Source organism: Lissotriton vulgaris, chromosome 5, assembly GCF_964263255.1.
Source record: "Lissotriton vulgaris chromosome 5, aLisVul1.2, whole genome shotgun sequence".
Taxonomy (NCBI): domain Eukaryota; kingdom Metazoa; phylum Chordata; class Amphibia; order Caudata; family Salamandridae; genus Lissotriton; species Lissotriton vulgaris.
The window spans coordinates 854092605-854116094 of NC_141693.1; positions in this window are offsets into that span (position 1 = coordinate 854092605).

Genomic DNA, 23490 nt, shown 5'->3' on the forward strand with positions numbered 1-23490 from the left:
GACGGCTGAAATGCCAGAAACCGGTCCCCGGTAGCTTGTCTCCTTTCTGGTAAAGAATTGGCTTGGTAGTTTAGTCTGCCCTGTTCCCATGATGCACTGGGCCAGGGACAGACTGATTTGCATATAGCCAGGTTCTGAGCTGGGATGGGGCAGTGAGATAAATAACGGTGATGGATCAAGCCCTGATCTTTGGACTGGGTAAGAGTGGTCTGCTCAATTCAGACACTCTGTTCATCACCACCCCCTTTTGTAAATCGATTTTGGCCACTATAGGTGTGGCAGGGTATACTCAGACATGAGTCCCTTTCTCACTGCTCCATCAGGATTCAAGCAAGCCGGGCCGAAGACGGCTGAAATGCCAGAAACCGGTCCCCGGTAGCTTGTCTCCTTTCTGGTAAAGAATTGGCTTGGTAGTTTAGTCTGCCCTGTTCCCATGATGCACTGGGCCAGGGACAGACTGATTTGCATATAGCCAGGTTCTGAGCTGGGATGGGGCAGTGAGATAAATAACGGTGATGGATCAAGCCCTGATCTTTGGACTGGGTAAGAGTGGTCTGCTCAATTCAGACACTCTGTTCATCACCACCCCCTTTTGTAAATCGACAATGGGGAAACAGCAACCCTCATCCTCCTGGACCTCTCCACAGCGTTCGACACTGTCTGCCACCGCACCCTAGTGCAGCGCCTCAGCAACATCGGAATCCAAGAGAAGGCACTGGAGTGGATCGTCTCGTTCCTCGCCGGAAGAACCCAGAGAGTCTGCCTCCCCCCGTTCAGATCCGAGGCCACAGAAGTCATCTGCGGTGTACCACAGGGATCATCACTCAACCCCACCCTCTTCAACATCTACATGAGCCCCCTCGCAGCCATCGCACACCAACATAACCTCAACATCATCTCCTATGCCGACGACACCCAGCTGATCCTCTCCCTCACCAACGACACAGCCACCGCCAGAACCAGCCTACACGAAGGGATGAGAGACGTCACCGAGTAGATGAAGAACAGCCGTCTGAAACTGAACGCCGACAAGACTGAAGTCCTCATCCTGGGGTCATCGCCCTACGCCTGGGACGACTCCTGGTGGCCTCCGGCCCTGGGCACCACACCCAAGCCAACGGGCCACGCACGTAACCTGGGCTTCGTCCTGGACTCATCCCTCTCGATGACCAGACAAGTCAACGCTGTATCATCATCGTGCTTCAATACCCTATGCATGCTCCGAAAGATCTTCCGATGGATCCCCACCGAAACCATGAAGACGGTCACCCAGGCACTGGTCAGCAGCCGACTGGACTACGGAAACTCCCTCTACGCCGGAACCACAGCCAAACACCAGAAAAGACTCCAATGCATCCAGAACGCCTCCGCACGACTCATCCTGAACATCCCCGACACAGCCACATCTCCGGCCACCTGAGAGACCTGCACTGGCTCCCCGTCAGCAGGAGGATCACGTTCAGACTCCTCACCCACGCACACAAGGCTCTCCATGACCAAGGCCCCAGTACCTCAACAACCGCCTGACCTTCTACACGCCCACCCGCCAGCTACGGTTGACCAGCCTCGCCCTCGCCGCCGTTCCACGCATCCGCAGAGCCACCGCCGGAGGAAGATCCTTCTCATACCTGGCAGCCAAGACATGGAACTCCCTCCCCATCCACCTTCGGCTAACCCAGGACCATCTCACCTTCAGGAAGCTACTCAAGACCTGGCTTTTCGGGCAGTAGCGGACCCCTCTCCCCCAGCACCTTGAGACCCTTCCGGGTGAATAGCGCGCAATACAAATGTCATGATTGATTGATTGATTGAGCCTTTACAACTTAGGGGGAAAAAACCAATGATGCATACGTTAACTATACATCCAAACAAGCCCTGGTTTTCAGAATGGATTTTAGATATCCCACAATGAAGGGTAAACAGACCTCTTTCAGCAACTGCAAGTACAAAAGGGCGGGCAAGCCTGAGTAAAATCCATCTCCTTTCAAAGTGGAACCAAAAAAGTGCCTACTAGGAATTACATAAAACTTATATATAAATACAAAAAGCAGCAAATCCTGTGGAGACTGACCGTCGCAGCCACAGGCTGCTAGCACATGACCTCTACTGCATCCCTTGGGCCTTTCTAATAGGAGGTGAAAAAGGTTAATCCGAAACCCAGTAAGTAAAAACCTGTCGTGTATAGATAGGGTCTCCATAAGATAAGGCTCCGCCAACTGAGTTGTTTTAAGCATTAAAAACTTGCGTACACGTAATTTCTGCAACTCCTGTTTGTCCCTATCCAATTTTCTTTGGGTTAAAAAGGCTTCTTTATTCACAATGGTTTCAGGCTGAAAAAATAAATCAACACGCCTTCCCCCTTCAAAGCTACTTTTATTATAATTTAACCAAGGGATTCGGGTTGCATTATCGAGAGACATACATTCTCGTAATATCGAATAGTAAGAGTAAGTTCCTCATTCAACAAACAATTCAACCAAAACACGAGAGGGCTTAAGGCCACGGTATCACTTAAAAAAGGAACCCCCAACTCCTTGTGAGCCGCAAGGTTGGAAAGACCACGCGGGACACACAGCAGGCGCTTCAAGAAATTATTCTCGATCACCTGCAGAGAATCCACAGCGACATGTCCCCAAATTTCACTTCCATAGCTAGCTGCTGCCACACTCCTGGCTTGCATTTAGCATGGATGCAATCAGTTTTTTCTCTACTTTTGATGCAAAGTTAAACATTTCTGCATTCACCCGTATCAGGTCTCCCCTTTTCCTCAAAATTAGTGGCCACCCACTTTGACTGATCGTCCATGAGAACCCCTAAATATGAGAAAACATTCGTACGAGGGATTTTGGCCAGACCAACACTAAATTGAAAGCTTTTTTAGAACGTTGCACCACTTGCATTATATAAGATTTTGCAATATTTATTGCCAGGTTCCGGTCCACCATAAATTTAGAAAACGCCTTTAATAAAATTTGCAGGCCTAATGCGGTCCCAGATAAAAGGACGGCATTGTCTGCATAAAGTAAAACAGATAAGCCACGCCTCCCTACACAAGGGAAATCTACCCTGTGGCTCTCAGTACACTATCCAGCTCGTTAATATAGAAATTAAACAAAAATTGAGCCAAAATGCAGCCTTGCCGTTCTCCCCTCTTAATTTCCAGGTCCCTGGTGACCCTGAGATCCTTAGAGAACCTAACATTGGCCGTAGTAGACAAGTGTAAATCCTCTAAAAAGTTAACAACACTGTTGTCCACCCCCATTACCCTCATTGACTTCCACAATTTGAGCCTGTTGACACAGTCAAAAGCAGACAAGTCCATGAAGGCAAGATAGACAGTACCGGGGCTGGCAACTGTGTATTTGCTCAGTAGCATGTATAGATTAAGGCATTGGGCAACCGTTGATCTAACCAGATGGAATCCAAACTGAAAATCCGACATACCCTTATGCCCCTCTGCCCAGATGGATAATCTCTCCAGAAGGATATGACCTACAACCTTGACCACAGAGTCGAGGAGGGAGATAGGCCGGGGAACAACCTTTACAACGAAGGTTTTACAACGCGGTACTGTTACCACGCAACTTTTACAATGCAAGACTTGCGCTGGGGGACGCTCCAGGATAGTAAATAGTTTAATTTACTATCCAACTCCTTCCCTACTATCCACGGGGACTGGAGTTGGAATAGTAAATTAAAATATTTACTATCCAGCACCCCTCAACGCAAGTCGTTGTAACGACTTGCGTTGTAAAAGTTGCGTAGTAAAGGCACGCGTTGTAAAAGTACGCATTGTAACATCGTACATCCAGACAGGCCTATAACAGTTGGTACTGTTCTTATCACCCATCTTAAAAACAGGAACTATAGTGGATGTGGCCCAAGACTGGGGGCAACTGCTCTTTGCGGCTGCATTAAACACCACCACCAATACCGGTGCCAAAAAGGAGGGATCAGACCTAAACAAGTCTGAGGGAATGCCATCTGTCCCGACGCTTTGTTAGAGAATAGCCCTGCAATGCCAACCTCAACCTCCCCTTGTTTGAAAGTCATTACAGAGTCATTAATAACTCGCCCTTCTGAAAGAGGGCAAGGGTGATCCATTGGACTATCAAACATTGATTTCAAATGGGACACCCATTCCTCCTCAGTGATATGCACGTCTAGGGCGCCCCCCACTTCCTGAGCAAGAAGAGGGCTGGTTACAATGTTCTAAAACCAGGAGCTATTCCTGAGGGTACTTGAATCAATCAACTCCCCCCAAGCCCCTTCTTTCAAAGCACTCTTCAGTCGAGCCAGGGATAATTTATATTCTTTGCGGCATGTACAGACTAAGGTTTGATTTCTTGATTTAAAAGCCAGAGCTTCCCTCAAATTCTTCGCAGCCCAGGAACACGAAGTACCGAACCATGTAGGGTCAGGACTAGCCGTTCTTCCTGCTGGAATGCTTAAAATTTCACCAACTTTATAAGAGATAGATTCATAGGCACCAATAACCTCACCTGGTAAAGAATCTGCAGAGGTACACCGTGCTAGCTCCTGAGCACAAGAGTCTCTAATCGCCTGGCAACATTTATCTGTGGAGATCTGAGACCATGTCAGCAACATTTGCTGTCCATAGGTCTAAGTAGTCCACTGAATGCTGTCTCGCCAATACGTGCTGACAAGGGGCCCCTCATGGAAACACAAAGGGGATTATTGTCACTATTTTCACTCTCAACAATATTAAAACCATAAAATGAGGATTGTAAGGAGGAAAAGATTAAAATAAAGTCAATAAATGACCCCCTGCCTCTCCCTTTAAAGGTTGGAACAGGGAATGTGATGCGCGGGGCAGTCAAGGACATCATGTCATATTCATATAACAAGTTATTCAACCGTTCCCCCTCTTCCCCCGTTAAACCTCTTCATTCGCAGACAGCCCATTTCAGATATTCAAGTTAACATAGGGCTACCACAAGGATGGATATTAAAATCACCAAAAACCATGAGGTTATGTAAAATAGAGCCAAAGGTTGGTCTTATAAATGAGCCCAGGATGGTGATGTTACAAGCACCAAGAAGATCTGCCACGGAGTTTCAAAAAAGTTAACGAGACCCAAGCTGGTATCTCCCTTTTTTTATTATTAGTGCCAATATTCCCGGGCATGAGGATGGCACAATACGGATCTGACAGTCAACAGCCAAGGATATATAGGTAACTAAACCACCCTTAGGTCTTCCACTTGCCTCACTTCCCTCAGTATCCTATCAGCGCCAGGAAACTCATGGTGACAGTGCGCTCAATAAATTTCTTTTAACATTAACATTAACATTAACTTGCCACACGAACAGCTGGAACAAAGAAAGCCTTTTACCCCTCCAGGAACAGATCACAGCCCACCAACCATGTTTCTTGGAAGCTGATCACATGAAATTGCCTCACAAATTGCAGCCATAGTGGATTGTTAAACTTCTTTGCCAACCCTGCGATAATCCAGGACAAGTATGTATTACTTGTTACACCTCGACTTTCCTCTTGTTCCTCTGATGGAGGCTGCTTCAATGCAACAAGCTCATTGTCATGGGACTGCAACAAGCTCATTGTCATGGGAATTAATTGTTTATTAGCATTTTATAACTAATTTTTAATTATTAAAACCTAAATTACTTCCTACTCTATAAACCCCAGAACCCATACCAAAAATTAATTACACAACTAGCATAATAAATTACCAATGATTCAATATTAATTAACAACCAATTATTAATTAATTAAAAATTAATTACTTCACACAGTTAACACTATAACATCTCAATTAAATAAATATTAATAAATAAAAAATAATCATTAATTTATTGAAATGAAATTACTTCCCACCCTATTCCCCTATAAACCCACAAACTTCTATGGAGCTAAACAATGGACAATTAAACAAAAATAAAATTAATAACTACTAAAAATTTAACTCATATATAAAAAATATATAGATTTTTTATACAAAAAAATACATCACAAACAATAAAAATATATACTAAAATACATAACGCTACTGCCTAAGACGAAGCTGTGTTCAACGCTCGTCTGGCGGGTTTAGCAGGAACTACATTTTAAAATCTTTTAATAGTTTTGTTGTGTCTGCATTTTAGCTGAAAGGATTTATTGCTTACGGGATTTGTGAGCGCACTGGGCATTCTAATCCCGGGGCTCGCGCTGTATGTTTGTGGGCTGGGGTGGAGTCTCAGAATCTGACCAGGACATCGCCATTTTGGAGGTCAGCATTCTAGCTCTGGGAGGCTATAAATGCTCACGCTGACGCGACCGCGCAGCGCTACTGCCGAAGACGAAGCTGTGTTCAACGCTCGTCTGGCGGGTTTCACAGGAAATACATTTTAAAAATGTTTGATAGTTTTGTTGGGTGTGCATTTTAAACTGAAAGGATTTATTGCTTACCGGATTTGTGAGCGCACTGGGCATTCTAATCCCGGGGCTTGCGCTGTATGTTTGTGGGCTGGGGTGGAGTCTCAGAATCTGACCAGGACATCGCCATTTTGGAGGTCACTATTCTAGCTCTGGGAGGCTATAAATGCACACGCCTACGCGACTTTGCCGCCGGCGCGCCGAAGGCGCGCCAAAGGCAAGCCCGTCTGCGCCCGTCAGTGCCGGAGCCTGGCCTAGAGCTCTTCCCCCTGGCCTAAATACTATCGACCATTATACCTACTCTAGAGATCAACTCATGGGTTGGAATCCGGATGAAGGAAGGGCCGGTTGCCCTTGGCTTACCACCAAGGTTTTCCTGGAAGCACGGCCACAACGCTGCTCAAGATGTGCCTCAGTTAAGCCTCAGATTGTGGCAAATCCCGAGTCTCCCTGTGGCATTTCACCAGGTATCAGTCCCACTCCAGGCAGTCAAAAAAGTCTAAAACCCCTTAAATGTCTTCTGCTCAATGCTAGATCTCTCATTAAGCACAGTGTGGAATGCGCAATGTTCATGGAAAATCACAATATCAAGTCTTCTGCCACATTCAGGATAGACTTTTTAAGAAAGGTGGAGGGTTAGCAGTAATTTACCACCACCTGCTGAAACCTATCTTCACTAAAGCATCTAATCAGGCGTCTGAAGCGATGTCAATCACCACTCAAATCTTAGATCATGATACCTTTAATGTTATTCTTCTGTATCGACCCCCAGGATGTAGGGGGGCCTTTTTCAACACTATAGGCTCCTTAATAGAGGACGGACTATGTAATAAGTATTTTACAGTGCTGGGTGACTTCAACTTTTATCTTGAAGATCAAAAAGATCCAGACAATTTGAAACTTCAGCAGATTTTCAGCGGAGTGGATCTTAGGCAGTTAGTGCTCGATCCTACTCATTCTGCTGTTCATACACTGGATGGTATCTTCTCTAACAACCCAATTCTTGTTTACTCTAATGCAGAACAGCTTACATGGTCTGATCACATGGCGGTCCTTTTTGAGCTTAAACCAGTTCCACGTAGTCCTAACAAATCTTCATCCAAGGCAGCGCTGACGATAAGAGCATGGAAGAATATGGACAATGCGGCCCTTGACTTGATGCTAAAAAGCTCGCTACCTATATCTTCCTCTGATGTTGATAGAGCTGCAATCAACTATAATGATTGGATAGACTGCCTGTAAGAAACTGGCGCCTAGTAGGCGGTACATTCACAGCGCCGTCAGCCCCCTAGTACTCCGAAAACTTAAAAAATCTTAAATTAGATTGTAAAAGGTTGGAGAGAGTGTGGAGGAGTGAGTATAAGGCCTCTGATAAAGAGGCCTACAAACAGGTCCTGGCCAGTTATAAGAAAGTGTTATATGAAACTAAAAAGGCTTATTTTGGAAGACAAATTAGAAGCGCTAGCTCTTCATCTAAAGCCTTGTTTAAAACCATCTCTACACTTGCCACTGTCCCCAGCTCAAAAATTGAAAGCAGCCCTGAATTGTGTGAGACGCTGGCCGTGTTCTTCCTACAAAAGGTTGAAAATATTTTCTCCTCTTTCAATCCCACATCTAACGTCACCGATGAGGCGTGGCCTTCTAGCGAGCACGGAGCAGAATGGACATCCCCCCATATTTTATTATTTTGCTCAGTTGGAACAGGCTGGAGTCACCCCACTTATATCGGAGATGCGGTCCGGCTCCCCTTCAGACCCCTGCCCAGTTTCTGTGCTGAAAGCAGGTCCAGATATTATTGGGGAAGCTCTCACCACTTTGTTTGCTTCTATATTTAATATTGGTCAGTTCCCAGGCCTCTGGAAGACTGCTTCCATCTTGCCTTTACTTAAAAAATCCAATTTGCACCCTACAGATCCAAATAACTATAGATCTATCTCTCGTCTTCCCTTTCCGGGTAAGATGATTGACAAGGCCATGAATAGTCAACTCAGTTGGTTCATTCAGTCACATTCCCTGCTAGACTCCACGCAGTTCGGCTTTCGGCCAGGACACAGCACCGAGCTGGCGTTAATCAAATCTACTTCTGAAATTAGAGAGGCTCTTGATCAGAGTGGGGCTGCCATACTCATCATGCTGGACCTATCGGCCGCATTTGATACGGTCTATCATAAGGTTTTGATGGACCGGTTATCGGCGGTAGGAGTCGGTGGCAAAGCATGGGACCTTTTGGATTCCTTTCTGGCGAACAGGATACAAACAGTGGATCTTGGTAATGACAGCTCCAAGCCTTTCTCTCTTCCCTGTGGAATTCCACAGGGCTCCTCACTCAGTCCGACCCTATTGAATGTGTACGTCGTCCCGCTGGCTCTTCTGATGAGATCTTTTGGCTTTCAGCTAACCTCATATGCCGACGATACACACATTTTTTTATCTATTCAAAAAGCCAAGGAGGCAGAGACCAGCTTAAAATGCCATAACTGCATGCAGGCAACTGCTGCCAGGATGGAGTCAAATTGCCTGAAACTGAATGCAGGTAAAACCGAGGTTATCCTCTTTGGGAACACGGCACATTTGTGGACCCCTGACTGGTGGCCAGACACAATGGGTGCACTTCCCACGCCGGTTGGCAGGGCGAAAAATCTTGGAGTGATTGTGGACTCTAAATTGGCATACTGTGATCAGGTCAGTAAGGTTGTCTCCTCCTGCTTTCTCATCTTGCGTATTCTGCGCAAAATAAAATTCTTTCTTCAAGCCGAAAGCATGAAAATAGCCGTCATGGCGCTCATACTATCACGTCTGGACTATTGCAATGGCCTCTTCATCAACACCCAGAAGAGACAGTTGGCTAGGCTCCAGACAGTGCAGAATGCGGCAGCCAGACTGCTATTGGGGATTCCTACGTTTGCTTCGGTTAGGGCAGAACTTAAAGCCCTCCACTGGCTCCCCGTTAAATCCCGGATCCAATTCAAGGCCATGTGCTTAGTCTTTAAGTCTCTTAATCGTCTTGGCCCTGACTTCCTTAAGCAATCTATTCAATGGTATGTCCCGGGAAGAGCTCTGCGCTCCATGCAGGCTAAACAAGTTTCACTTCCCCGCTTTAACAAACAGAACTGGGGCGTAGAAGCTTCCAGCTTTGTGTCACTAAAGCCTGGAATTGCCTTCCTTTTTCATTCAGGAATTCGACAGAGCTGCTGTCGTTTAAGAAAGGACTAAAAACCTGGCTTTTCAGTTAATTGATTCCCGCCAACGGAGTTTGCCACAGTTTCTTCAGTAGGTAGTGCATAGCGCCAAGACACCTCAGGGTAGCAGCGCCCTCAAAAAGTCCCATTGATAGGGTGCGCAGGTCACCCAGCTAGAATTTATACAAATACTCACCTGGGCCCATAATTTCCAAAATCATATAACCTTTGTTTGGGTAACTCACGCTCTACTACCAGTATATTATGATTTCTATTACTGATTCCTCTATCAGTATCTTAAGAATCTTTTACACTTGATAACTTCACACAATGGATCAGGGAGTTGAGTCAAAAGTAAGGCACTCAAATATTATAACATTTGCAATTATAATAACCACAGAGTCAGGATAGGTTCAAACTTTTATCTAATCCTCATCATCATCATATGTCATGATCAGAAAATTGAAAGCGATAAGACTATCAAATACTAAAATCAGAAACAGTGTATAGCTATGAATAAGATAGAGTATGCTAAGCATTTAGAACTTGGAGTAAAAGGAAGGTAAAACAAGGAACATGCTAATTTTAGAAAACAATCTTTCGCAACTTGATTAAAGGTGGGTAAAGAAAGGGAACATACTAAGCCCAAAGACTTTCGCAATATCACTAACAGTTTGAAATAGGAGAAATGCAACTATGTCATTCGAGAATTCGGTTTCAGCACAATTAAACTAAAGGGAAGGTAAGAGTTGGAACATTCTATAGATTCAACTTATTTCCTAAAGGGAGGTTAAGAAAAAGGAACATATACTATATAGAAACGATTTAGCATTGACTAAAGGTGGGTTGAAAAGTGGAACATGCTAATAGTCAGTAATACATGGATATCTCATTTACCAAGTGACGGGAAAGAAAAGGAACATATGCAATCAAGCTTTGCAAATTCAAGATGGGGAAAAAAGGAATGCAAGTATCCCTACAAACACCCTCACAGACTTATATTTACCTAGGATAGAGTGAAGACCAACCCTGGCCACAGGTCAGTTGGAAAGGGCAGGAGGAACCCCAAGGACTTCAGTGCCAGTAGGCAAGCAGGTGCAGCTCATGGACAATCAGAACAGGATAACCCCAGGATTTGGATCAGGACAGGTTCACCAGAGGTTAAGACCAACACCTGCAGCTTCGGTTGCAACGCCTGCACTACTCCCTCTTTGCAAGGATTCTGCCAAAATCCCGACTGGGTTATAAATTCTTATCAGCAAAGTGCTTAACCAACACTTTCACTTCTCAAAAACCCCGATTGGGTTCTCGAACCTCCCAACAGAGTGCTCCGCAGCTTTCTGCTTTCAGTCACCTATTGAGTGCGTTGGGTCAGTGACTGGTCAGCTAATCAGACAAGTCGGACAATTTCTCTAGCTAAACCTACTCTAATTATACTGTTTTTCAGGTCAGCGTACCACCCCCCAATGTTGAGAGTGTAAGGATCCCCAATTTTTATTGGACAAAGGAGGAGGACAGGTCATCACACCACCTAAAATTTTGGCTTTCTCAGACTCCTTATTTAAATTCCGTATCCGCCCCTAAGATTCCAAGTTCTCATGACATATGCTTTTGGTTAACAATGGTGAATATAATATTGAATACAATTGTAACAATTTTCAGTACAGTTCAGCTCCTTCTAGCTGGGTCACAGTTCAGGTTCCCAGGCGCATCTTGGCCGTTGCTGCCATCTGGCTGGGTTTCAATGCTGCGAAGATCATTTTCCCTCAGCGGAGACATGCACAAAAGGGACTTCCAAAATGGAGTAGTAAGCACCTCCCAGGCCCAAAGAGTACGATACATGAAAAGTAAAAGAAAACAATTTAGAACACAGTAATAAATGATTACACTGTATACCATGAATCGCTATACTATACCCATTACTTCAATAATAACTATAGCATTAGGATTAAGCAGAACGAACAGCTTGGCAAAAGCAGCAGTGCAAGCCTCTAGCATGTGAGAACACAGAGCACTAGTGCACAGATGCAACAGGGTTCCCTCCAGAACTGCGAGTACGTCATGTCACGTGGGTATGACAGACGCATGCGCAGTAGAAATTCCCGCGTAGCAGCAGCCATTTTATATGCAAGCGCATTAGGATTAAAACACATCAGCAAGCTTCACTCAGACACCCAAATGGGGAAAGAATAAGGGACAAATTAGTAAGAAAAACAGGTTGGTTACATAGTTAGGGTTATTTGAGGTTCATGAGTACGAGCAAGTCGCTTTACATGCGAATTCTTGCTCCATCACCATTAACATTAACGTTAACACTGAATAAACAATAAATATTTTAAACAACGATATTGTTGCAAACGATATTAATGACTTCTATGTTTTTTTAATTGATATTTCTTTCCTTAAATCAATATTCTTGACCACAGTATTCTTGTTGTCGATATAGCTCACTCACGATAATTAGGACTCAATACTTCTGTAGGTCGAAATTTCCTACTCTATATTTTGTCTGCACACCCGCAAAATTACAGCGGTATACTGCGGGCCAACATATCTTTACTTATTATAACTTTAAAACTACTGAAACAAATCACTGGAAATAACAAAAAGGATGAATGAATGAATGACCGGTACTTATAAAGCGCACAGCTACTCCAGCAGGAGTGTCCTGGCACTCACAGTTCACATATGGCTGCCCTACTAGAAGGCTTAGCTCTTAAAGAGCCATGTTTTCAACTGTTTCTTGAAGTGGGTAAGATTTGTTGATGCTCGATGCTCACAGCGCTACCGGCAGTTTGTTCCATGCTTGGGTTCCTAGGATGCCGAAGTACCTACCACCTCTATACACCAGGCGTGTTTTGGGAATGCAGGCCAAAACGGCGGAGGATGATCTGAGTGCTCTAGTAGGTGTGTAGCAGATAGCTCACTTTCTAAAGTAGTCAGCGCCCGTACCATGGAAGGCTTTGAAGAAAATTATTAAGGCCTTGAATTTTATCCGCCCCCTCACAGGAAGCCAATGTGAGGACTTAGGATGAGGGGTCATATGCGACTTGGGTTTCAGTCTTAGAATCGCTCTGGCTTCTGAATTTTGTACTGCCTGACGGTGCTGAAGAAGGTAGTTCGGTATTCCCAGGTAGAGGGTATTGGCATAGTCCAATCTGGATGTGATCAGCACCTGCTCCACTGTCTTCCTGGAATCGGGATGGAGAAGTAGAAGGAATTTCTTCAACATCAGCAGTAAGCCAAAGCAGGTTTTCAGAAGGGCCTGAACCTAGGACCACATTGAGAGCTCATTATCGATGTAGATACTTAGGTTTTTGACAGTAGATTGGGCAGCACATGGAGGGGAAAATTCTCCGGGCCACCATTGGCTCCAATTGTTTACAGTGGGCTGGCTGAAGAAGGTAATCTCGATTTTATAGGGATTACACTTGAGCTGGTTCTCCTTCAGCCTTCTAAAGACCTTTGTGAGGCAAGTTCTAATTGCATCCCCATTGAAGTCGGTGCCTTTGTTGCATGTGAAGATCAGCTGAGTATTGTCAGCATAAGAAATTATTTTGGCACCTAGTGCCTCCGCCAAGGATGCTAGAGTTGACATGTGCAAATTAATAAGAGTTGGACTTAATGAGGAGCCTTGCGGGACTCCAACCTGTGTGCTGGGCATAAAGAATAAAAACAGGGGAGTCCAGATAACCTGTTCTCTATCCTCCAAAAAGGATGTTATCCAGGCGAGTGCCCTCCCTTTGATGCCCATGTTCCTCAGTCTTTCGAGGAGCAATCTTTGGGGCACTGTGTCGAATACTGCTGATAGATCGAGTAAAATGAGAATCGCTCTGCCCCGTGGTCCAAGTTGTCCCTGAGATGTTCCATCATCTGCAGAGGAGCTGTCTTGGGGCTGTAGTTGGCCCCAAAGCCGGATTGCGTGCGGTGCCGGAGATTGTAACTCTCCACATGTTCCATGAGAACTTTGTTAACATGTTTCTCCAATACTTTGGAGAAGGCCAGGAGGAGGGACATGGGTCTGTAGTTAGTAGGAACATTGGGGTCAGCATTTGCTTTTTTTAGGAGTGGCAGAATTTTTGCCTGCTTCCAGAGTGGCAGCACAATGCCCATTTCAAGCAAGGAGTTAAGTATCATATTGACTGGTCCATTTAGGGTGGCTGCTAGAGCAGGTATAATTTTAGCAGGGCATGCATCTGTTGGTGATCCCGACTTTAGGCCCACACATATGTGAGTGAATCCTCAAGTTCGATGGCCGGGATCTGTAACAGTGGTGGCCATTGTGAGAGTGCCAGGGCGGGAAGGGTTTGAGCGATGATTTCCTCCTGGGTGCGAGGAGAGGAGATGTCCTCCCCACCACCATGGAGAAAGTCTGCTGTAACATTGTTATCTTTTCATGAAAGGAACGGGCCACCTGGCTCTTCCAATCTGCTGACAACGGGGCTTCCTTGCTCACTGTCTAAGGAACCGTAAACGACTTTCACGATATTGAAAATTTCCTTGCCCCTGTTATTGGTTGTTGCACTATTTTTCTCCAGGTAGTTAATTTTGGCCATTCTCACCACTTTGTAATGTGATTTTAGAGCTGCCTTATAAATATTCATATCCTCCTAGAGATAATGCCTACGGCACTCTCTTTCAAGGCCTTTGCATTTGCATTTGCTGACTCAAGGATTCATTGAACCATGGTGCTGAACGGCCAGTTCTCCTAGAGGTGCACAATGTCAAGGTGGCCACTACATCGATGCTAGTCCTCAGCCATGTTTCTAAAGTACAAGCATCCGCAGAGGGATTGCCTATGAAAGTGGGGACTGAGGAGTCAAGCGCCCTCTGAAGAGAAGGCAAAGATATTTTATTGAGGGTTCTGAAATTGTGTTCTGCCTTATTCCCTCCTAATGGGACATGCTTCCCTGTAACTGGTATCCAAAAATTAACCAGGATCCTTTCCACCCCATAATTTATACTCGTGCCTAATTCCATCTTGGATCCCTTCAGTCATTTTGTCACTACGTCTGACTAAAAAGTCTATGGAAAATGCATTGGTGGCAAAATTTGTTTTGGGACTCCCATTTTTTCTTTGAACCCCCTTAACTAATCACCACGAAAAGTTGCATCATCAAACAATGTAGAAAAGGAATAGGTCTGCGAAGTTTCATGGAGATTTGTCAAATAGTGGCAAAATGACCAGCAAACAAAAATCCCAAAACTTCCTATCTTTGGGAATCCTAACTATAACTACAGAGTGGCTACCGATACTTTGTAAGATATGTGTGTGTGTTTATTACAGATTTGTAAAAATAATAACATTATTATTGCAGGTGACAGTTCATATTCCTTAATCCCATGGATACTGACATCATACTTTAATCAGTGAGAGAAGGAGAGAAGATCCATTCATGCGTACAAAGAAACATGGTCTGTGATTGCAACATTTGGTTTGCTGAAAAGGCGGTTTCGCTAGCTGCATAAGTTGCACTGGAATATTATTCTACTTCCTGTTGTAAAATTGTAGTCACATGTGTTGTGCTGCACAGTGTTGCAGTAAGAGCCCAACTACCCCTTCTGTTACCTCTAATAAGTCCCACACAGTAGGAGTGCTAAGAGGTCTTTAGAGGCAACGCCCCCTTTTATCACCACTCTGCAAGCATGGCTCCTGCCCCACTATTGGTTGGGGATGAAGTCCACTTAACTCCGGAGGCACTTTCGGGCCAAGAAGCCCTCATGGTACCTCCTATAAGTCCTACACAGTGGGGTTGCTGAGAGGGTTCACTCGTACAAAACCAGCTAAATTCAGCTGCTATTGTTAGTGAGCTAATTATAACGTGCGCCCCCGCAATGCACTGCTTATGACCTCACATATTACATCACTCGTGACATGGCCAGTTTTATCACTGGTTACATCACTGTTGTCATCTCAAATGACATCACTGACAACATCTCAAATGACATTACTGATGACATCTCAAATGACATCACTCAAGACAATACTGATGACATCATCCACAAAATCTCTGACACACCCACTATCAATCAATCAAATGAATTTGTAAAGCGCACTACTCACCCGTAAGGGTCTCAAGGCGCTGGGAGGGGGCGCTACAGCTCGAAGAGCCAGGTCTTGAGCAGTTTCCTGAAGGAGAGATGGTCCTGGGTCTGCAGTAGGTGGGTGGGGAGTGAGTTCCATGTCTTGGCCACCAGGTAGAAGAAGGATCTTCCTCCGGTGGTGGTTCTGCCAATGCGTGGGACGGTGGTGAGGGCGAGGCTGGCGGAGCAGGGCTGGCGGTGGGTGCGTAGAATGTGAGGCGGTTGTTGAGGTATTTGGGGCCCATGTCGTGGAGAGCCTTGTGTGCATGGGTGAGGAGTCTGAAAGTGATCCTCTTGCTGACGGGGAGCCAGTGCAGGTCTCTCAGATGGGGAGAGATGTGGCTGTGGCGGGGGATGTCCAGGATGAGTCGTGCTGTGGCGTTCTGTATGCGCTGGAGTCTTTTCTGGAGTTTGGCTGTGGTTCCAGCGTAGAGGTTGTTCCCGTAGTCCAGTCGGCTGGTGGCGAAGGCCTGGGTGACCGTCTTCCTGGTGCCGGTGGGGATCCATCGGAAGATCTTTCGGAGCATGCGCAGGGTGTTGAAACAGGATGACGAGACAGCGTTGACTTGCTTGGTCATCGTGAGGGAGGAGTCCAGGATGAAGCCCAGGTTGCGTGCATGGTCCTTTGGCGTGGGGGCGGTGCCCAGAGCGGGGGGCCACCAGGAGTCGTCCCAGGCGGAGGGGATGGTCCCAGAATGAGGACTTCCGTCTTGTCAAGTTCAGTTTCAGACGGCTGAGCTCCATCCATTCCACAACGTCTTGCAATCCTTCTTGGAGGCTGGATCTGGCGGTGGCGGGGTTGTTGGTGAGGGAGAGGATCTGCTGGGTGTCGTCAGCGTAGGAGATGATGTTATGGTTGTGTTGGCGTGCGATGGCTGCGAGGGGGCTCGTGTAGATGTTGAAGAGGGTGGGGCTGAGCGAGGATCCTTGTGGGACGCCGCAGATGACTTTGGTGGCCGCGGACAGGAACGGGGGAGGCGGACTCTCTGGGTTCTTCCGGTGAGGAACGAGATGATCCACTCCAAGGCCTTTCCTTGGATTCCGGTGTTGCTGAGGCGCTGAATTAGGGTGCGGTGGCATACGGTGTTGAAGGCTGCTGAGAGGTCCAGGAGGATGAGGGCAGTAGTTTCCCCGTTGTCGAGCATGGACCTGATGTCGTCGGTAGCTGTGATGAGGGCGGTCTCTTGCTGTGGTTTGCTCGGAATCCGGACTGCGATGGGTTGAGGGATCCATTTGTCTCGAGGAAGGCGGAGAGTTGTTTGTTGACAGTCTTCTCGATGACTTTGGCCGGGAAAGGGAGGAGCGAGATGGGGCGGAAGTTCTTGAGGTCCGTGGGGTCCGCGGTGGGTCTCTTCAGGAGGACGCTGATCTCTGCATGTTTCCAGCTCTCCGGGAAGGTGGCGGATGCGAAGGAGCTGTTGATGATGTCCTGGAGTTCGGGTGCGATGATGGAGTCGGCTATGTTGAAGATGTGGTGTGGGCAGGTGTCGGTTGGGGAGCCGGAGTGGATGGTGTTCATCATGTGGGTGGTGTCTTCAGTGCTAACCGAGGTCCAGGTGCAGAGGGTGGTGGTGGGGGGCGTTGGTTCGGTTGTTGGGTGCATGGTCTGGGCGCTGAAGCTGTTGTGTATGTCGGCGATCTTGCAGTGGAAGAAGGAAGCGAGTGAGTCGCAGAGGTCTTGCGAGGGTGTGATGTCGTTGTTGCAGGCACCGGGGTTGGAGAGCTCTTTAACGATGCTGAAGAGTTCCTTGCTGTTGTGGGTGTTGTTGTCCAGTCGTTCTTCGAGTGTGATCCTTTTGGTGGTGCGGATCAGCTGGTGATGTTTGCAGGTGGCGTTCTTGAGGGCTGTCATGTTTTCTGATGTCTGGTCGTGGTGCCAGGCTTTGTCGAGGGTGCGGCAGGTTTTCTTGGAGTTTTTGAGGTCGTCGGTGAACCAAGAGGCTTTCTTGCTGCCGGGTCTGCTGGGAGGGTTCTTCAGTGGTGTTATGTCGTTGGCGCAGTTGGTGAGCCACTGTGTGAGGTTGCGGGCTGCTTCGTTGGGGTCCGTCATGTTGGTGGGAGGGTTCTGGCTGAGGGAGGTGGTGAGCTGGTCGGTGGTGATCTTGCTCCAGCTTCTGCGGGGAACCTGTTGCGGTGGTGGTGGGTTTTCCTGTAGTTGAAGTAGACGCAGCTGTGGTCTGTCCAGTGTAGACCAGTGGAGTGGCTGAAGGAAATGTGCTTGCTGGAGGTGAAGATGCGGTCAAGCGTGTGGCCGGCGTAGTGGGTGGGGTTGTTCACCAGTTGCTTGAGTCCGAGGTTGGCGAGGTTGTCCAGCACGGCGGCGGTGTTTCTGTCATTGTTCTCCAGGTGGAAATTGAGGTCTCCTAGGAGAATGTAGTCTGGGGAGGTAAGAACGTGTGGGCTGATGAAGTCTGCGATGGCTTTCATACACCCACTCCAACTTCCACACTACCATGCTCAAAATCATTCACACACCCATTCCAATTCTTACACAGCCACTCACTGATTCATAGATCAACATACACATTCACTCACTCAACCATACAACCACTCATTTTTATTTTTTTTTTGAAGACCAATGGTCCCAAACTTTATTTAGTTTCACAGACGAGTTAAACAGCAGTCACACAGTGTCATAACAATAAATCACTACTACAAGCGGTACTCGGCTGTCAGTACAGAATGACATGGCAATTAAATACGAGTGAAAATAAACAGTAGCCAGTGGTAATGCATTAGTTCACAAGCAGCGGTGCTAGGAAATGTCTCGTGCCGCAGCGCTCGCGGCTCATGGCACTGCGCTAGGACCAGGGTGCTGTAAGAAATCCGACAGTCATTGCATTAAGTTATGTTCCCTGTTTAGTACAGTATCGAGCTGGAGCAGGATCATATCCCCCGTCGTCACATGGATCGCTGGGCTTCCGCTGCCTGTACATGAAAACACCCAGTTGCCATTGTATGATACGGAAACAGGGAAGGGGGTGTCGAGCATTAGCGCGTGTACAAACTCAACAGTCTCTGTGTCAACCAAAAGGTATAACTGGGAATTAAAAGAGGAGGGGGAGGGAGAAACATTTCAACAACTGCTGGACGAGTGCATGTGCGTGTGGTAGTGTGTCTTGAATCCTAGCCGTGTGTGGTGCACCCTGTACGGGCTGCGCAGGGGCGGGGGTGATCGAGGATGTGGTGTCGCTGCGGCCGCCGGGCGGAGGCGGGGAGGGGAGGAGGCAGCGGGGGGGGGGGAAGGGCAGCGGCGGGGGGCGGCAGGGGACATCGCTCGGTGTGCAAGAGCTCGGTAGTCGGGGCTGGCGGCGGGGGGGGAATGAGGGGGGGAGGGGGGGGCGCGGCAGTGGGGGGGGAGGGGGGGGACGCGGCAGTGGGGGGGGGCAAATTCCGTGACCTATATGGACAGCAAGTAACAGGGCCCCTTCTATTCCGCGTCAGGTTGGCATTCTATACCGGCCCGGGCGCATGCCCTGTGGTACGCGATCAGGGTAGCGTCCCAGTCTTGGGCGATCGGGTATTTCCGTAGGCCAGTGGTCTCCTCTCTGTGTAGTGACACACTCTCCGCACTGGCCCAGTTGCCAAAAGAGCGACGCCAGTCTGCAGGGCGCGGTGGGTTGGCGTTTTTCCACTGTTTCGTAATGAGGCGTTTAGCCGTGATGAGGCCTAAGTCCCAAAAGCGTGCCCGCAGCTTGGTCTGCTTGGTTCTCCTGTAGAGCCCCAGTAGGCATACTTCCCACGCCTTGGGGAGAGTTTCGCCCGAGGCCGCCGTCAGCGTGTCAGTGACCGCTGACCAGTACGAGGCGAGGTGGGCGCAGTTCCAGAGTGCGTGCAGGAAGTCTGAGTCTAGGAGGCCGCATCTGGGACATGCCGACGAAGTGAGTCCGAAATAGCGATTCAGTTTGTCAGGAGACAAATATGCTCGATGAATGATATAATATTGGATGGTTTTAAATCGCACGTTTCGGGGAACATTTCTAGCGCCCGCTAATATTGCGGTCCATTGTTTGTCCGTCCAGTCGGAGCCTCGGTCGGTCGTCCACTTCCCCCTCAGCCTTTGGGAGGAGAATTGAGTATGGGTGTGTAGTGCCTGTGCCAGCCAGTGCACTATATGAGACCCATTGCCCATCACGTGCAGGTACTGGATGAGAAGATGAGTGGGCGGTTCTCGGCTCATGTCACCCCATGCCTTCGTCAGTTCATGTAGGAGTCCGGCGTGTGCCAGGAATTGACCCACTGGTAGCTCGGTGTCTGCGGTCAGGGTCTCGAAGGGCAGCAGCCCTCCATCGCTATATAGGCCGCTCAGGTCGTCCAGGTCTGCCGCCGTCCAGCTGCGTAGCGCAGTCGAGGAAAGTATGCTAGTGCCCAAGGGAGTTCCCAGTAGTGGCAGGTTCGGAGCGTAGGGCACTGTACCTTTGGTAAGTCTGAGGGCCCGCGCAAAGCACCGCTTCGCGATCGCCACATGGACTTGTGTGGGGTGTCGCCCCTGCGTTAGGGGGTGGAAGAGTGTGAGCACCTGCACGGGGGACAGAGTGGTATCAGCCGTGGCCGTGTCTATCAGGTTCTTGCCGCTCAGCCAGTAAGCGACCCATTGTAGCTGGGCTGCTAAGTAATATAGCTCCTGGTTGGGGACGGCTAAGCCTCCAGTGTCCGTGGCCGCATATAGAGTCTTTAACGCTACCCGTGGTCTCCCTTTGTTCCAAATAAGGCGCCTGGTGAGAGTTTCCAGCCCTCTGAATATGCACGCGGGCACATACATTGGCAGGTTAGCATAATAATAGAGGAGCCGGGGGAGCATTATCATTTTGGTCAGTGCCACTCTGGCCGGCACATTCAGCGGGAGGGAGTTCCAGAACGTGACCTGGGCCGTGAGTGAGGATATAGCTCTCCCCAGGTTACCCTCCAGGAGATCCACGGGGTCTCGATATATCAAGATCCCTAGGTACCTGAATACCGTCGGGTGCCATCGGAGCGTCTCCCCCATCATGCACATCTCACATTGCGGCATCTCGCTACTGAATGCGTAGGTTCCCGATTTGGCCCAGTTAACGCGGAGCCCCGACATATCTCCGAATGTACGGAAGATGTCCACGATTGCCTCAGGTATGCATGTGAGATCTCTGACATACAGTAGTAGATCATCGGCATATAGAGACACCGAGTGTATGCCGTCCGCTAGTGGGATGCCCCATGTGGCGCCGGAGGTGCGGAGTAGTTCCGCCAATGGCTCCATCGCCAGGGCGAATATCATAGGGGAGAGGGGGCAGCCCTGTCTGGTACCCCGCCCAATGCGGATCCTGTCGGAAAACAACCGCCCAGTCCGGACACGCATTTCGGGCGCCTGATAGAGGAGCCCCACCATCTGGATATAGGCTTCGCCTAGTTCGTATTCCTCAAGGACTCGGAGGAGATACGGCCATTCCACCGAGTCGAACGCTTTTTCCAGATCGAGCACGATGCACCCTGAACGCGGCCAGGTAGGGGTTGCATACCGTTGGATCTTAAAAAACCGGCGTAGGTTGTAGGACGTGCTCCGGGTGGGCACAAAGCCATTTTGATCAGCGTGCACCAGCGTGGGGACCAGCGGTGCAAGTCTCCGGGCGAGCGTTGTGGCTAATATTTTGTAATCAGTGTTGAGGAGTGCCAACGGTCTGTATGAGCCAAGTTCGGTCACCTCCCTACCTGGTTTCAGCAGAGAGACCACGTTAGCTTCGTTTAGGGACGCCGGGAGCTCAGCATCTTCCAATGCCGCCTTATACATTCTCAGCAGTTCTGGTATTAGCACCAGTGAGTAGGCTTTGTAGAACTCTGCCGGGAGCCCGTCAGGGCCCGGCGCTTTGCTATTGGAAAGGGAGAAAATCACGTCCCGTAGTTCCTCACCGGTAATTGCAGCATCCAGCTCCGCCTGGTGGGCAGCAGTAGCTGTTGGGAGCTGCAGGGTCGTTAGATAGTCCACGATCTCCACCACAGTGGCCCGCAGCCGTGTGCTATACAGGGACTTGTAATGTGACGTGAACGCCTCGTGGATCTGTGTCTGGGTGTAGACCTCGACGCCTTGGGGCGTACGGATCGACAGGACCGGCGCAGACTGCGTGTCCTGCCGTATCAGCCACGACAGCAGTCTGCCAGGTTTGTCCCCCGCGTTGTGAGTGCGCGCGGAGTGGGCCGCGAAGTTAATGTTCTTTAGGCGCTCCATCAACGCAGCGTGATCTGCCCTGGCCGAGATCAGCTGGGAATCATCGCCTCCCGTCGCCTCCCGTTCTTTATCCAGTAGCGCCTCCTCCACCCTTATCAGATCCCTCTCCACCTGGCCTCGTAGGCCCGCCTGAACACTGAGGCAGCCTCCCCGGGTGACTGCTTTGAAGGCGTCCCACTCAAGTCTCGGGGAGGAGGTCGAGTCGGTGTTGTCTTCAAAATATTGAATGATTCTCCTGGACATCTCCTCCCGGAATGGCGGGTCGAGTAGGAGGTCCGGCTGTAAGCGCCATGTGGGTACGGGCGGACGTGGGCGCCGCCATCCATAGACCAGTGTGTGCGGGTTATGGTCCGAGTGCGTCCGTCCCAGATAGTCAGTGTCAGTCACGGAGGAAATCAGGTCGCGGGACAGCATGTATCGGTCCAACCTAACATGCAGAGAATGGGCTCCCGAGTAATAGGAATACACCCGGGCGGTGGGATTCCTGACTCGCCAGGCATCGTGCAGGTTCCATTGCATCGCCCAATCGGTTAGGGCCCTGGAAGTCGCTTGCGCTGGGGCGATCGCTGCTGGGGGGGACGAGCGGTCAAGGGAAACATCTAGTACGCAGTTGTAATCCCCGCCCACCATCAAGGGTACGTCTGGCCAGGGCGCAATTACTGCCGACAAGCGCGTGAAGAATTTCCCCTGTTCCACATTGGGTGCGTAAATGGAGGCTATGACAATTTGCTGTCCGTCTAGTCTGCCCTGTATGAAGACGTAGCGTCCCTCGGTGTCGATATTGCTGTGTGTTAGTGCGAATGGAACCCCAGGTCTGACCCAGATCAGGGTCCCCCGTGCGAACGCTGAAAAGGTCGTGGCGTATATCTGCCCCCTCCACCTACGGCGAAGTGCGGCCACCTCAGCGGCGACTAGGTGTGTCTCCTGTAGTAGTGCAATCTGGACCTGATGTCGCCTAAGGTATGAGTACACCTGGTATCTACGTGAGGGTGTGTGCATGCCCCTGACATTCCAGGTACAAAATGTAACTGTAGCCATCACAGTATGCATCGCGCTCAAGCACCCAGCCCCCCCCCCCCAACCCCCAGCCCACCCCACCCACACACACACAGCGGCCGCGGACAGTGGCTATTGTTACCCCTCGCCCACTCCCACAGTCCCAGGGATGCACGTTGTAGCATTGCAATGTCCACACTAGTCTCAAAAGGAAGAACTTTAACAGAAACATAATACCAAAAGGGCAACGACAGAACGAGTCGCCGCCCAAACGCTCTATCGAGCTTAATCAATCCGTGAGTTCAATGGGGGGATGACGAAGTTCAGCACGTGAGTAAACCAAGTTAGTTCAAGTCGCCAAGAGAGCTGTGGCAGCTCTCCTCCACGGGCAGTATGTCTAGGGGCACCAAATGTCAGTGGCAGTGTCCGCAGACAAGTCAGGGTTCCCAATGTCGCTGGTCTCGGATAGTCCACCCCTGGGGGGGGATCCCATCTGCTACTTCCTCAGGGGGGGCCACTCACCTCTAGGGGTCCGTCCACCCCACCAGATGCTTGCTCCCAGTGACGTGTCAATGGGACCGCTCCAACCCCTCTCTCGGTGTCACGGCGGGCCATGCCGGGCCGGTAGGTAG